Raw genomic sequence first — 17,372 nt, forward strand, 5'->3', positions numbered from 1 at the left:
GCACATGGTAGGTGGAGGGACTCTTACAGGTTATGCATCGGGATTCAGGAGTTTATGCTCATACGTCAGAGCAGCCAATAAATGCCATTATATAAAGAGACATGAAGACCCCACAGATCTTCCCTTTACGTTCTGTGTGACAGCTAACATGAAATGAAAAGTGATCTTCAGAAGTGGCACAATGTAGTCGAAAACAAATATATGTTCTCAGGGCTCTTGCTCCCTTTCCCCGTTCCAACACGATAAGTTACCTAATTATTTTAAATTCTCGGCAGCGTCCCATTGTTGCTACATATTTATTATTTCAATACTTTACATTTGATCTTCATTCCCATCAAGCGCTAAATATCTTCACTTCCCCTTTTTCATTGCCTTTCGTGATTCTAAATCGGTGACTCGCGGGACGGCTTCCCGCTGTTTGAATGATCAAGGCCCGTCACGGAGCGTTTGCATCCTTAACATTACACTTTGTACATAATTCATTTAATGCACATTTTTTCAAGTTTCAGGGAATAATTTGCAACAAGAAAAGGCAAAAAAAAGAGAGAAAATATCAATCACTGTAAAGTATTATGGCGGCATCATGAAATGTCAGGAGAGCGCCTAACAATCCCATTGTTCCCGCAGAAGAAGGACCTCTTAATTTGGTGTCCGGATATTACATGTTCAAGCGTCTGTAACAATGGCAAGAAAAATGAAAAAGATGGATGCCGAGCATTTCAGAAAGGAGTGATGGCTGTCCTTTCAACCCTCATTGAAGCCAAAACGTCACTTCTTTCAAAGGGTTTCTTCTGACAGAGGCATGATCATAAACAAGTGTATTACCAAAGACGAAGAATGAATGTCCATCGCTTTAAAGCCCATATTTTGTCCAATTCTTAATGTTTCTTTATGGGGGTTGGGAATTCATTTTTTTAGTACAGGTCTCCAAACCTCTTCTGCAACAACTGGGATCAGAGCCAACTCCAATCCCAGCTGTGAAAACCCTTAGATGCTTCGGTCAACAGAAACTGTGGCATCTACGTGATTAAACAGATGGAGAAGGCTCCTTCTGGCAATCAATCATACAACTGTGGATTGCCAATGGGATCGGGAGACCCTGGTGGCCATTCAACTGGCTCACGACGACCATCATGATGATGTGTTGCCCTCTTTATGAACTGAAGATGGCACATTCCCTGAGTTTTTCCAGCAAGATGATGCACCACCACATTATGGGTGTCAGATCCGAGCATTTCTACATGAACAGTTTCCTGGTAAGTGGATTGGTCGTCATGGACCAGTTGAATGGCCGCCAAGGTCCCCGATCTGACCCACTTAGACTTTTATCTTTGGGGTCATCTGAAGGCAATTGTCTATGCTGTGAAGAAACGAGATGTGCAGCATCTGAAACAATGGATACTGAAAGCCTGTGCTAGCATTTCTTCTGTGGTGTTGCTATCAGTGTGTCAAGAGTGGAAGAAGAGGGTTGCATTGACAATCCAACACAATGGGCGCACAAAGACATAGTGGTTGGAACCAAAGATCTCAAATTTGGACTCATCAGACCAAAGCACAGATTTCCACTGGTCTAATGTCCATTCCTTGTGTTCTTTAGCCCAAACAGGTCTCTTCTGCTTCTTGCCTGTCCTTAGCACTGGTTTCCTAGCAGCTATTTTACCATGAAGGCCTGCTGCACAAAGTCTCCTCTTAACAGTTGTTGTAGAGATGTGTCTGCTGCTAGAACTCTGTGTGGCAGTGACCTGGTCTCTAATCTGAGCTGCTGTTAACCTGCGATGTCTGAGGCTGGTGACTCGGATAAACTTATCCTCAGAAGCAGAGGTGACTCTTGGTCTTCCTTTCCTGGGGCGGTCCTCATGTGAGCCAGTTTCTTTGTAGCACTTGATGGTTTTTGCAACTGCACTTGGGGACACTTTCAAAGTTTTCCCAATTTTTCAGACTGACTGACCTTAATTTCTTAAAGTAATGATGGCCACTCGTTTTTCTTTACTTAGCTGCTTTTTTCTTGCCATAATACAAATTCTAACAGTCTATTCAGTAGGACTATCAGCTGTGTATCCACCAGACTTCTGCACAACACAACTGATGGTCCCAACCCCATTTATAAGGCAAGAAATCCCACTTATTAAACCTGACAGGGCACACTTGTGAAGGGAAAACCATTCCCGGTGACTACCTCTTGAAGCTCATCAAGAGAATGCCAAGAGTGTGCAAAGCAGTCATCAAAGCAAAAGGTGGCTACTTTGAAGAACCTAGAATATAAGACATATTTTCAGTTGTTTCACACAGTTGTTTCACACTTTTTTGTTAAGTATATAATTCCACATGTGTTAATTCATAGTGTTGATGCCTTCAGTGTGAATTTACAATTTTCATAGTCATGAAAATACAGAAAAATCTTTAAATGAGAAGGCGTGTCCAAACATTTGGTCTATACTGTAATATACACACACATATATATTTTTAACTTCAGTTTTTTACATTTTAAAAATTACCAAAAGGAAAATGGTCCAATGCAAAAGTTTGGGTGCCCTGCCCAACTTAAAAAATGTAGGTGTAAGCGGGAAATCCCTCACTGACATTTCTTCTACAGATACCCCATAAACGTCAACAGTTTGGAGTGCCCCTTTAATGCCAAACTCTACATAACCTGAAATGGCTCCTACTAGTGGCAGTCACTCAACATCGCATAACAAAGGCTTAATTCTATAGATGTTTTTAATTTTAGGACACATATGGTGAGAAAATAAAAAAATAAAAAGAAATCTAATAAGAACACCGCATCCATAGAAATCCTCAGGAACGTGTCACCTCCGAGGCCCTAGAAGCCGTCACATAATTCACACTCCGCAGCAAACAGGATGCGAGCTCCATTTTCAGACAGAAGGGACTCGGAGAACAGGGGTGGGGGGATTAGGACTATTTTTACCTTTGTTTGTTGCCTTATTTGTTTATTTATCTTAATTTTGTCACTTTTTTTCTGGTTGTTTATTTGTGCTGTAACCTCTATTGTTCAGGACACAAAGAGGAGGAAAAGAAGATGGGAAACAGAAATTCAGCAGAACCAAACAAATGAACGGGTGCAAGCTGATTGTGATCACAGCAGAAAAGGGGGAAGGAAAGGTCACGGTTCTCAATATCAAGGATTACTGTACGAAGACTCAAATAGAACATTCCGAAAAAAAATAAATCTATTTTACAAGCCTAAAATGAATGTTTGCTATTATTAGTATCCAAAAATAGATGTTAGACAAGTGAAGAGTTCAGCGCATCTTCTTTAGTATAAAATTAGCTAAAATTAGATGCTTCGTAGATCTCTATAGTGGCTCCATTTTTCCTATTACAGAACTCCAAATCTGCATAGATAAAGTCGAATGATAAATTTCTGTCCGCCGACAGTCACCACTAGGGGGAGCTTACTACAGACAATTAATAAATCCATACTTCGCTAGCTCCATCTAGAGGCAGATAGAGGCAGAATCCTATTACCGGAAGAAGCTAATAAACTTTTAAAGCAATTGTACAAACTTCTTTAAGGGTAAGTTCACACTAGGCATTTTTTCAGCTTTTTTTTTAACAAATTATTCAGCTGTGTTTTATAGTACCAGCTATGTCTAAGAGATTTCAGAAATCTCATGCACACAGCTTGTTTTTTTTGTCATCAGTATTTTGTGCTATGCATGTTTTTTTGCTCAACAGAGCATGTCACTTCTTTCACTATTTTTTCAGTGTTTTTCACCCATTGAAATGAACGGGTGGTGAAGTTCCTTCTCTACAGAACACTGTCGCAGTTCTGTTTCAATGCCCAGTTCTTGCTCCTTTAGAAGCTCCTTTTAACTGCTGCTCAGCAAAGATCCTTATAATATATTCAGTCTGTGCAGGGAATTCTTCTAGGGAATGGGAGCAGAGGCGCTCGGACCCGTGAACGTTATGTATGCAGACTGTGTGTACATGGTTTAGGCTACGTTCACATTTGCGTTGTGCGCCGCAGCGTCGGCGACGCAACGCACAACGCAGGAACAACGCATGCACAACGCTGCGTTTTGCGACGCATGCGTCCTTTTTTGGCTTGATTTTGGACGCACCAAAAATGCAACTTGCTGCGTCCTCTGCGCCATGACGCGTGCGCCGCAGTGACGCATGCGTCGCAAAACGCAAGTGCAACGCATGTCCATGCGCCCCCATGTTAAATATAGGGGCGCATGACGCATGCGGCGACGCTGCGGCGCCCGACGCTGCGGCGCAGAACGCTAATGTGAACGTTACCTTACCAATGTTTGCTCAGCAGCTTCTAAAGAAGCGACATTTCAGCTTTATCAAAACTAAAAAAATCATATGTTTGCCTATAACTAGTTGATAAAAGTGGACCCCAAACTCTGTAAAATACCTAAAAGAACAAGATCAGCAGGTACACACCTTTTCAGGCTCCAGCACTCCCCATCGTTGCTCCAGTGTTTTGGCTGTAGCAGTGACATCATGTCACAAGCACACGTCAAAGCTGCATCCAAATACTGAGCTCTGAGGATAGTTTAGTTGCTCATTAAAGGGAATCTGTCACCAGAATTTTGTCACCTGAGAGCAGCATAATGTAGAGACGATGATTCTAGGAATGTGTCCCTTACTGGGCTGCTTGCTGTAGTTTTTCCAAAATCACAGTTTTATCAGCAAGAGATTATCATCAGAGGACTAGTAAATCTGCTGCCATGTAGTCCTCCATTGTCATATTCTCTGTATAATCACATACCTACAGCTGACTGGCAGCTTTCTGTGTACTCTCTGCATAGGCAGAAGGCTGCCAATCACTGGTGTGGACAGGGTTATACAGAGCTCAGCAGTGAGAGCACTGCTAAATCTGCAGCAAACGGTGATTTTATCAAAATTACAGCAAGCAGCCAAGTAAGTTACACATTGCTGGAATCAGGGTCTCTGCCCCTACGTTATGCGGTTATCAGATAAGGCAGCAAAAACCTGTTGTCGGATACCCTTTAAGTGACACTCTTTTTCAAAGGGGTGAAAATATTTACGTCCGCCCATATATATGTATCTTACTACTCCCTCCCCCCACAGCTTCCATTAATAAAGAAACCGTAAAAGCTGTTAATTTAGCTTCATTAGCGCGTAAGGGCGCACGCAGGTCGCCGAAGTTATAGGATCTTTGGAAAGAAACATAGCGGTAGTTACAATAAATTAGCAGAATATAATAAAACCGCCACAAACATAGAGCGCGCAACATAAATCTCAACAAGTGTACAGGTTGCTCATATAAAAATGACTAACAGCCTCCGTCTTTGGAATGCAAGTAAATACATATATTTTTTTAGCGCGCTCTTTAGTGTGACTAAATACGAGACCCTAAATCTGGGATATAAATTACATGGCTTTGTGAAGTCGCAACTAACGTCCTTGTCCCTGCGCACGTAAAACTGCCATACTAATTACGGATCGTTTATAGGGTTTTTTTATGTATGTGTTAACTGCATTTTCTGGCAAAACAAGTATTACAAGATCTTCGGTGTCATTGCCTTATAAATTACGCATCTAAAGTAACTATTTCTCTGTTTTTATTGACTGTCGAAAATTGTTGATGTATAGGTGACTATTGGAATGACTTTATATTTCTATGTCTGGGCCACGTCCAAGATTACGTGGGTGATCTCTTAATTACTGGTGGCTTTAGAATTACAATTGTCAAACCGCCAATCCCTGCATGTGTTGCTGCTGTCGAACAGTCGGTAGACATGCAGCTGCGGGGACTCGAACATATTTTTAGAGCACGCCGAAGACACTCAGTTAGCACCCGAGCATGCTCAGATAACACACGTTCGCTCATCACTAGTAGACAGTTTTTCCTAAATCTGCCTTTATTACATAAGAAACGTCCAAGATTCATGCAATAAAAAAGCACTTTAAGAAACTAAAGCCTGATATGTGGGCTAACCTGGAGAAGTGGACCTCATGTGTGGCTACAGATTAGTGCATTAAAGCATCTCTGATATCAATGGTTAACATGGAGAGAAAAGGATGATACCAGTTCACAGTTGGTTAAACTTCAAGTCAAACAGGCAGAGGATCAGGAAAGGCGGCAGACAATGTACTGTAATCAGGGAACATGTCGGAAGGGAAGGTATGCACAAAACAAGCACTTTTACAACCTTATAGGTGCCAGGCAATCTTGCCACAGCAGCACCAAGACAGAAGGCAAAAACTTGCAGTCAAACAGGCAAAGGGTCAGAAAGGGCGACAGACAAGGTAATGTATTTAGTTAACAACTCAGGAAATGCAAATTTGCACAAAACAGGAAGTTTTAGAATTTTAAGCTCAGATTGTAGGTGTTTTTTTTACATAGCAGTACCAAGACTGAAGGTGACACTCATTGTCATACAGACAGGAGGTCAGGGCATGGGGGCAGACAAGTTAAGGTATTGAAGAATCTAGTTGGGTTGTAGCTAATAGAAAAAAAATCAGGAGATACAACGTTGCACAGTGTGAACTTTTAGAACCTTATCCTTAGGTGTTAGGTAATCCTGTCACATCAGTAGCAAGACAGTAGGCAAAACTTGCAGTCAAACAGGCAGAGGGTCAGGAAGGGCAGCAGACAAGATACGGTGTTCGGTAAACAAGTCAGGAGATGGACATTTGCACAAAACAGGAACTTTTAGAACCTTATGCTTAGGAGCCAGGTAATCTTGCCACAGCAGCACTAAGACAATAGGCAAAACTTGCAGTCAAACAAGCTGAGGGTCAGGAAAGGCGGCAGGCAAGTTACCGGATTCAGTAATCTATCTGGGTGGTAATTTATTAAAAAAGCCAAGAGATACACCATTGAACATAATTGGAACTTTTAGACCCTTATACTTAGGGGTGCCAGGCAATCCTGCCACAGCAGCACCAAGACAGAAGGCTAAACTTGTAGTCAAACAGGCAGAGAGTCAGGAAAGGCAGCAGACAATGTATTGTATTTGGGAACCAAGTCAGAAGGTGCACATTTGCACAAAACGAGCACTTTTAGAACTTTAAGATTAGGTTTCAGGAATTTTCAGCATAGTATCAAGATACTAGGCAACGCTTATTGTCAAACAGATAGGAGGAGATCAGGGCAGGGGGGAAAATAAGTGACTGTATTCAGGAATCTAGCTGGGTTGTAACCAATAGAAAAATGTCAAGAGATACACCATTGAACGTACTCGAAGCTTTTAGAACCTTATGCTTAGACGTCAGGCAATGCTTAGATGTCAGCAGCACCGAGACCTTAGGCTAAACTTTCCGTCAAACAGATAGAGGGTCAGGAAAGACGGCAGACAAAAGGAACATTCTGAACCTTATGCTCAGACAGGAGCATTGGGTTGTGAATTGCCCCTTAAGAATCTTGCTTTGGCAGAAGGGTGATTAAGAGGGAAATGCTTGCCATACGATGAGTCTCGGACTCTGGAAAATGAGCCAAAGAGCACCAATGGTGGCTGAGAAGAGAGCAACAGCTGGTGTGATCATGGCCACCACTTAGGAATAAAAACCACACATTTTCCTCCTTTCGATAACAAAGATGCACTGAAAATTTAAATCTGATTATTTGCCTTACTTTTGGTTCACATAATTCAGTAAACTTTGCAAACTATTTTATAGTCTGTTTTGATCCAGAACTAAAATCCAGGATCCAGTTAAATAAAAGTTTAAAAACGTTACTCAACTTTTTATGCTTGTCTTCATAGACATCCTTCATACAGGTAAAAAAAAAAAAAAAAAACATCAGCGAGGTCCCAGTACAGAAGTGTTTTCCAGGGACCCACCTGTCATGGTGTCTGGTGTGATGGCCGAGGGGCCCTTGGCTCTTTTCAGGCCCTAAGGCTCAGGTGTAAACCTCTTCTATATAAGATGTAGGGTTAAAAGAACACGGTTAAACATAAGATAATGATTAAACACAATCAAATAAATCAACAGTAGAATAAATAATTAAAAATAATACAAATTTAAAAAAAAATGGTGTGAGATTTAAATTCTCACTTTGCATTTGTGTCACTGCTTACAAGCGAAGGGGGAGGGGGACAACAAACAAATTATATGTTCACTCCAGCTGTTACATGTTGGCATCCAGTCTACAAAAAAAAAAGTTCAAAATCTGTTTCCTTAAACCAAGGAAATGTGGAAAAAGATTACCCTGCCAGTGGAAACATTCAAGAGTGCAGAATTCATGCTGTGGTTTCTTGTCAAGGCAGCAAAGTTCTGTAAAAGGGAAATTCTGCCAAGGAAAATACAGTTTTCTTTCACACCCAAGAACAAACTTTGTGCATGGCGAAGGCTTCCTGAGGGCGCGCTGCAGCTGGAGCGGACCGAAGAAAAGGTAACGCCGATGTCACGGCTACTGTAAATACAACATTCAGTTGTTGTTTTTTGCTTGTTTTTTAAAATCAGCAACTAATGAGCAATAAAAAAAAAACAACCGTGCACCTTTCCTGTGCCCAAAGAGGGAGACGGACAACTAGATCTGACCATTAACCTCTCCCCCTGCTCCAACAAAGGCCCCACTCATCCATATTGCGCACTTCCATGGCTGATGTAAAATCACAATGGTGAGCAGACAGTACGCAAAAATAAATTCTGGCAAAACGAGGAAGAAAAAAATAAAAGTTCTTAAAAAGGTCAAAAAGTTTTTAAAAGTTTTTGAAGTCACTATGGAAATGGAGCGCAAGTCCCATCAATGGTGACACATTGTATCAGCTCCACCTGCCTGTGCAGACTCATTCCAGGGATAAATGCAGCCAAAAGAAAGTATGAGGAAGATCAACAATGCAACATTTTTGTCCACCCTAATGGACGACTTTGCATCTGATATTCGGATCGCACTCGGACATGCAAGTCAATGAGTCCGTGGAAAAAAAAAAAAAAATAGCACTGCACTCGGATAACATCTGAGTGCAGTTTAATTTTCATGGACTGACAGAATGGAGAACAGTTTTTGTTTCCATCTACTCCTCATCCGAGATAATCGGATCACACTGTGAACATGCTCTGTTCTCATTCTCTTCTCTTGGAAGAAAGAAAATAAGGGATCATTAATATCAGATCAGTGAGGAGCTGACACCTGGCACCCCGGCCACATGAGCTGCACCGTGCCGCTTAAGACCCTCAATGACCTATCCTAAAATTTGGTCAGATTCCCAGACAAACCCCTCTAACACTTCTAGGGGCTCGTTCAGACCTCCGTTTTTTCACGTACGAGTACCATCCATGTTTTCATGGCTACAAATCACACCTATAATAGTGAATGTAGCCGTTCACATGTCTGTGATTTTTCACAGACAGATAAAAGATAGATGATAGATAGATGATAGATAATAGATAGATAGATAGATAGATAGATAGATAGATAGATAGATAGATAGATAGATAGATAGATAGATAATACTGTAGATAGATATAATAGATGATAGATATAGTGCCTTGTGAAAGTATTCGGCCCCCTGAAACTTTTCAACCTTTTCCCACTTATAATCTTCAAACATAAAGATACCAAATGTAAATTTTTGGTGAAGAACCAACAACAAGTGGAACACAATTGTGTGTGAAGTTGAATTTATTGGTTATTTTAAATTTTAGTGGAAATTCAAAAGCTGAAAAGTGTGGCGTGCAATATTATTCTGCCCCTTTACTTTCAGTGCAGCAAACTCACTCCACAAGTTCATTGTGGATCTCTGAATGATCCAGTGTTGTCCTAAATGCCTAATGATGATAAATATAATCCACCTGTGTGTAATCAAGTCTCCGTATAAATGCACCTGCTCTGTGACAGTCTCAGGGTTCTGTTTGAAGCACAAAGAGCATCATGAAGACCAAGGAACACAACAGGCAGGTCCGTGATACTGTTGTGGAGAAGTTTAAAGCCGGATTTGGATACAAAATGATTTCCAAAACGTTAAACATCCGAAGGAGCAATGTGCAAACAATCATATTGAAATGGAAGGCGTGTCATACCACTGCAAATCTACCAAGACCCGGCCGTCCCTCTAAATTTTCATCTCAAACAAGGAGAAGACTGATCAGAGATGCAGCCAAGAGGCCCATGATCACTCTGGATGAACTGCAGAGATCTACAGCTGAGGTGGGACAGTCTGTCCATAGGACAACAATCAGTCGTACACTGCACAAATCTGGCCTTTATGGAAGAGTGGCAAGAAGAAAGCCATTTCTCAAAAAGATATCCATAAAAAGTGTTGTTTAAAGTTTGCAACAAGCCACCTGGGAGACACCAAACATGTGGAAAGTAGGTGCTCTGGTCAGACGAAACCAAAATCGAACTTTTTGGCAACAATGCCAAACGATATGTTTGGGGATGGTGTGTTCAGGGTGATGAGCTGTGTTGCCTTTACACCACTGTCAAACATAATGGTGGCAGCATCATGGTTTGGGCCTGCTTTTCTTCAGCAGGGACAGGGAAGATGGTTAAAATTGATGGGAAGATGTATGGAGCCAAATACAGGACCATTCTTGAAGAAAACCTGTTGGAGTCTGCAAAAGACCTGAGACTGGGACGGAGATTTGTCTTCCAACAAGACAATGATCCCAAACATAAAGCAAAATCTACAATGGAATGGTTCACAAATAAATGTATCCAGGTGTTAGAATGGCCAAGTCAGAGTCCAGACCTCAATCCAACCGAGAATCTGTGGAAAGAGCTGAAAACTGCTGTTCACAAACGATCTCCATCAAACCTCACTGAGCTCGAGCTGTTTGCCAAGGAAGAATGGGCAAGAATTTCAGTCTCTCGATGTACAAAACTGATAGAGACAAACCCCAAGCGCATTGTAATCGCAGCAAAAGGCGGCGCAACAAAGTATTAAGATAAAGGGGCCGAATAATATTGCACGCCCCACTTTTCAGTTTTTGAATTTCCACAAAAATGTAAAATAACCAATAAATTTCGTTCAACTTCACAATTGTGTTCCACTTGTTGTTGATTCTTCACCAAAAATTTACATTTGGTATCTTTATGTTTGAAGCATGATATGTGGGAAAAGGTTGAAAAGTTCCAGGGGGCCGAATACTTTCTCAAGGCACTGTAGATAATAGATAGATAATAGATTATACAAGGGACAGATTTGTGCTGAGAACTGTTCACAATGGATACAATTGTAACAAACTTTTGTCTGTATATGAGCAAGACGTTTCCATTTACAAACAGGAGGCAGAGATCTTGCAAATTGTAAGAAAATAAAACACAAAATACAAATTTAATTTCTGGTTCTGGTTAACAGACGAGGTTGATACTAAGCTCAAATTCTGTTAATGGGGTAAAGTATTTAGTAGTTTTTTACTGGAGTTATTCCACAAACAATATAATGGGATCACACATTAAACTTCCTTTTATTTACCCCCCTCTATAATTATTGTTCTTCCCTGCCCTCCCTTGCCTGGACATAGGTAAAAAAAAAAAAAAAAAACTCAACTTAAACCTAATTCTTCCCTTTTTCCTTTTTTTTTTCCCAAGCAGCAATCCTCTAAAGCCCAATTGCTGCCAATACCCCGGCACAGCAGAAGTAACTGGGCCACAAGGTTCAAGCAGACTGCAGCGTGTTCCCTCACCGAACATCTGGTCACAAATGAAAGGATTGCCCAGTAACTCTTAACGCCGGGCAGATGATAAAAAATTCAACGTTTTCCTAGTTGGCAGCGATGTTTCGGAGAATCCTCTCGAGTCTACTGAATTATATTAAGAAATGTTCACTGCAGCCGTGTATATCTGTTACAACAGCTGGTGCTGAAAAGGATCTTTCCGAGCTGGGGGACGGAGAAATGTGCATCTCTTACTGGGTTTGTCCTTGAAAACTTGCAAGTCCTGCTCGTAAGGAACTAGTCTGGTGTAATTCCCTTACAGGAAGCAGTCATTTTAAATATGCATTAAACAGATACGCAGCTCGCGAAGAAGCCTGTGCCTTGGCTAACTCTCATTCTGATTTAAAGGGATGATTTGATTATTGAAACTCTCAGTACAGCAGTATAGGTTCTAGTACAAAAATAAAAATGGTACCTGTTCAGTAATAATACGATGCACCAACGGCGAGAAATCGAGCTTTGAAACTGCATGCAAATTAACCCAGAAGTGCATTGGGGGCGTGTCGATGTGCTTTGTGTGCATTAATACTCTTCCAAGTTAATTTACATCTGGCTTCAACTCTCGATTTCTCAGGAATGCTCAGACAGGGAGTTTGGGGGGAGTCGGGAAATACAGCTCATATGCATGTCATCGGTGGGCTCGAGAGCAGTTTTGCACATAGTGTATGCGCAACACAACATCGTACATTAACACCCACACTAACTGCAGCAAAATAGGAAAACTAATAAAATGCATTCTGGGAAATATACTTTTGGCATTCCAAACGCGGACATTTCCAATAAAAACAATATATATATACAGCTCTGGCAAAACTTAAGAAACCCCTGCAAAATGTTCAGTTTGTCTGATTTTTCCCTTTATAGGTATATTTTTGAGCAAAATGTAAATTGTTTTTTTTTACTCTATAAACTACTGACGTCATGTCTCCGAAGTTCCAAGCAATACATTTTGTATTTATTTTCTGAAAATGAGAAAAAGGTCAAAATAACAAAAAAACGCATTGCTTGCAGACCTCAAATAATGCAAAAAAGACAAACAAAATTCATTAACATTTAGAAACAAAAATACTAATGCTTTACCTCAGGAAGAGTTCAGAAATCAATATTTTGTGGAATAACCATGATTTTTAATCACAGCTTTCGTGCGTCTCGGCATGCTTTCCACCAGTCTATCACACTGCTTTTGGGTGACCCTATGCCACTCCTGGTACAATAATGTAAGCAGCTCTTCTGTGTTTTATGGCTTGTGACTATCCATCATCCTCTTGATTACTTTCCAGAGGTTTTCAGTGGGGTTCAGGTCTGGAGATTGGGCTGCCCATGACAGGGATTTGATGTGTTGGTCCTTCATCCACACCTTGATTGACCTAACTGTGTGTCATGGCGCATTGTCCTGCTGGAAAAACCAGTCCTCAGAGTTGGGGAACATTGCCTGAGCAGAAGGAATCAACCGTTTTTCCAGGATAACCTTGTATGCGGCTTGATTCATACGTCCTTCGCGAAGATTAACCTGCCCAATTCCAGCCTTGCTGAAGCATCGCTCAACACCTGGTCGTCTAATGGTTAGACGGAGACCTGGAGAGGCGTAAAAGCCACAGTGTCTTGCACCCAATGTGAAATTTGGTGGAGGATCGGTGATGATCTGGTGATGCTTCAGCAAGGCTGGAATTGGGCAGGTTGCTCTTTGCGAAGGACGTACGAATCAAGCCGCATACAAGGTTATCCTGGAAAAACAGTTGATTCCTTCTGCTCAGGCAATGTTCCCCAACTCTGAGGACTAGTTTTTCCAGCAGGACAATGCGCTATGCCACACAGCTAGGTCAATCAAGGTGTGGACGAAGGATCACCACATCAAATCCCTCTCATGGCCAGCCCAATCTCCAGACCTGAACCCCACTGAAAACCTCTGGAATGTAATCAAGAGGAAGATGGATAGTCACAAGCCATCAAACAAAGAAGAACTGCTTACATGTTTGTACCAGGAGTGGCTTAAGGTCACCTAAAAGCAGTGTGAAAGACTGGTGGAAAGCATGCCAAGACGCATGAAAGCTGGGATTAAAAATCATTGTTATTCCACAAAATAATGATTTCTGAACTTTTCCTGAGTTGAAACATTAGTATTGTTGTTTCCAAATGTTTTTGAACTTTGTTGGTTTTTTTTTGTTTTTTTGGCATTATTTGAGGTCTGCAAGCAATTCATTTATTTGTTATTTTGACCATTTCTCATTTTCAGAAAATAAATACAAAATGTATTGCTTGGAACCTCGGAGACATGTTGTCAGTAGTTTATAGAATAAAAGAACATTTTACTAAAAAATATACCTATAAAGAAAAAAATCAGACTGAAAATTTTAATGTGGTCTCATAATTTTTGCCAGAGCTGTATATATATATAAAAAAAAGTCTAAGGGGGTCAGATCGGGAGATCTTGGTGACCATTTAACTGGCCCACGATGACCAATCCACTTTCCAGGAAACTGTTCATGTAGGAATGCTCGGACCTGACACCCATAATGTGTTGGTGCACCATCTTGCTGGAAAAACTCATGGAATGTGCCATCTTCAGTGCATAAAGAGGACATCATCATGATGGTCATTATGGGCCTGTAGAATGGCCACCAAGGTCTCCCGATCTTATCCCCTTAGACTTTTATCTTTGGGGTCATCTGAAGAAAATTGTCTATGCTGTGAAGATATGAGATGTGCAGCATCTGAAACAATGAATACTGGAAGCCTGTGCTAGCATTTCTTCTGCGGTGTTGCTATCAGTGTGTCAAGAGTGGGAGAAGAGGGTGGCATTAACAATCCAACACAATGGGCAGCACTCTGAACACATTTTATAAGTGGTCATAAACTTGTAAATAACCCTTGAAAGAATAAAGATATGTTAAAACCAAGCACATCATTGTTTTTCTTGTGAAATTCTCAATAAGTTTGATGTGTCACATGACCCTCTTCCCATTGGAAAAAATAAAGTTGGATCCAAAATGGCCGACTTCAAAATGGCTGCCATGGTCACCACCCATCTTGAAAAGTTTTCCCCCTCCCATATACTGATGTGCCACAAACAGGAAGTTGATATCACCAACCATTCCCATTTTATTTAGGTGCATCCATATAAATGGCCCACTATGTATATTACAACATATATCTATATACACCGTAATATACATTTTAATATTTTTTATAAATTTATTAAATTATATATTATGTAGATTGTATATTATATACTATAATATACATATTCTAATATAAAATATAAATATATCTAAAAAATAATCTCTCTATATATAAATATATATATTATATCATGCGTTTGGTGGGGAAAAAAAAAAGTTCCGATTTAGCTTTATATTTGCAATTCACAGGATTAATCTGGGTTATGGGTATTTTTTCAGTCCCATATTTCCCTTTATTAATTATAAAATCCTTGCTGTCAACAGCAGCCATTAGAGGAAGCTGAAGAGCACATTGTATACAGGTTTACTATTGAGTTCTATGTCCAATCTGTATGCAGTAAGTTCCTGAGCTCCCCCTAGTGGTGGCTGCAGGTAGTCAGAATTTTATCAAACTGTCACTTTTTGAAAAACTTTTGACTCGTCATAAAGAATTGTCTTACGGTTTGATTGGTGGACATGCAAGCGCTAACACTCCCAGAAGGCAGAGGCGCTTTAGTGTCAGAGGGGATAAATCTCCAAGCCTGGGCTCACTTGAGACTCCTTTTGATGGGCTATTTCTGCTCCGGTGGTACTGCCCCATGAGCGCCACACCCTGAGAAAAGCAGAAATTACAACCCATAAGAACAGTCATCCACAATTGTCTTAGACGACTGCTCCAGTATCTGCGGCTTTATAAGAACAAATGGAAAATCCATATGCCGATTTGCAGTTACACTCGGCACCGGGAAAGGTTGTGTCAGCCATATTGTTAGTGAAAACAAGCCGTTCTGTTCACAGTAACCTCGTCAATCCACATTAAGAAATATTTGCACGACAGACATGTAATTTCGATTATTACTCATGTATGTTTTTTTTTTTGTAAAGGAAGTGGTGAGAGCATTTTCTAAATTTAGCTCATTATCTATGCAGTAGAAAATTTCACTTCTGTGTATTTCCGAGAGAGATTGCATATTTCTCCATGGTAACTAAGCTATGATTAAAACAAGGCTCGTTATCGGCACTGAAGACCACCTGCTAAGCAGAGGAGACCGGAATAATAATACTACAATAATCACAATACAATTGTTTATGTATACAAAGAGATACAAATGTATCACCGATCTATATGGTCGGGTTACCTGGCACCAGGTATGACATCAGGATAACTGGATCGGCTAATATAGGTCATACTGGCCAACAGTTGGCATGCAGAAAATGACTGGTTGAGGGGCACATAGAGCCTTGCCCCTCCATGCCAAAATTCTGCTCCTCCACCACTGAGCAACGGAGATCGGGGATTCGGGGAGTATTGGGAATTTTGGAGTTCAGGAGAATTACCAACTTTTTAATCTGCCCTTTTTTTCCCCCGAAGAGTTGGCAAATATACATACATGGAAAAAAGTGCGTAAGTGGGATGATATATACAGTGCGGATGCTGTGATTTCCTGTGGTGGACAGTAGGGCGTCTTCCAGGCATGTGATACATTCAAGGAGTTGCATGGGATGTGGCTGTTTTCTTCCAGAAACAAACACCACTTTTAGGCTTTGTGCACAAAAAGTTTTTGGAGGTACTTTCTGAGCAGTAACTGAGCGGAAAGTCTACAAATCCTCCTCAAAACTTAAAAAATTCTGTTCAGTTTCTGCTTCAAAAACTCTGCAAAAAGGCTCTCTGTGCAAATGCCCTCCGCCTGGAACTTGCCTGAAAAAGTGCCGCCAGAGATCAACATAATGCACAGCAATACAAAAATGACATTGCTGTGCACATAATCCATCTTATGTCACTTCTTAAGGGCTCACACTTCTCTGCGTTTAAAAAAAATCGGTCAGATGTTGGTCCCAAAAAGTAGGATGAGTGTAATGCGAGCGCCGAGTACAATGTGATTTTTCTCACCTAGCATCCGTATGACATGGGTTTTTGACATCAGCTTTTACATACAGGCATTCTCTATGTCATTTCAAGCTGGTTCAGTAACTAATAAAACAATCTTAGATAGATAGAGATAAATAATAGATAGATATATAGATAATAGATAGATAATAGAGATAATAAATAGATAATAGATAAATAGAGAGATAATAGATAGATAGATGATAGAGAGATAATAGAGAGATAATAGACTAGCTGTTTCCAGCCAGCTAACGCTAGGCACGCTCATTGCTATCTAATTAATTCTGCTGGTGATTAAACTAAAGTAAATAATGACAACATTCAATAGCGCTTAAACAGGTGGTAAATTAACTTAAAATGAAGTTAATAACCATAGTGTGGTGATGTGTTGGGGGCTGGATTATGTGTGGTGATGTGGTTGGGGCGGGATTATGTGTGGTAATGTGGTGGGGGGCGGGATTATCTGTGGTAATGTGGTGGGGGTGGGATTGTGTGTGGTGATGTGGTGGGGGTGGGATTGTGTGTGGTGATGTGGTGGGGGGCGGGATTATGCGTGGTAATGGGGTGGGGGGCGGGATTGTGTGTGGTAATGGGGTGGGGGGCGGGGTTGTGTGTGGTGATTCGTTGGGGGGCGGGATTGTGTGGTGATGTGTTGGGGGGCGGGATTATGTGTGGTGATGTGTTGAAGGGGCGGGATTATGTGTGGTGATGTGGTGGGGTGG

The 17,372-nt window shown here is 40.9% G+C and overlaps 1 protein-coding gene and 1 long non-coding RNA gene across 11 annotated transcripts in view; one reads left to right on the forward strand and one right to left on the reverse strand.

Annotated features, from left to right (window-relative positions):
• LOC143787454 (uncharacterized) overlaps nt 1-3,113 on the forward strand; it is a 65,023-nt gene extending 61,910 nt beyond the window's left edge. The window contains exon 3 of the long non-coding RNA XR_013218374.1: nt 3,018-3,113. This is a non-coding gene — a long non-coding RNA (uncharacterized LOC143787454). The remainder of the gene's footprint in view (nt 1-3,017) is intronic.
• The window catches only part of FOXP1 (forkhead box P1), a 734,927-nt gene that overhangs the window by 523,938 nt on the left and 193,617 nt on the right, over nt 1-17,372 (reverse strand). The gene's annotated exons all lie outside the window — the stretch shown is intronic.

This window comes from Ranitomeya variabilis, chromosome 8 (assembly GCF_051348905.1).
Source record: "Ranitomeya variabilis isolate aRanVar5 chromosome 8, aRanVar5.hap1, whole genome shotgun sequence".
Lineage (NCBI taxonomy): Eukaryota > Metazoa > Chordata > Amphibia > Anura > Dendrobatidae > Ranitomeya > Ranitomeya variabilis.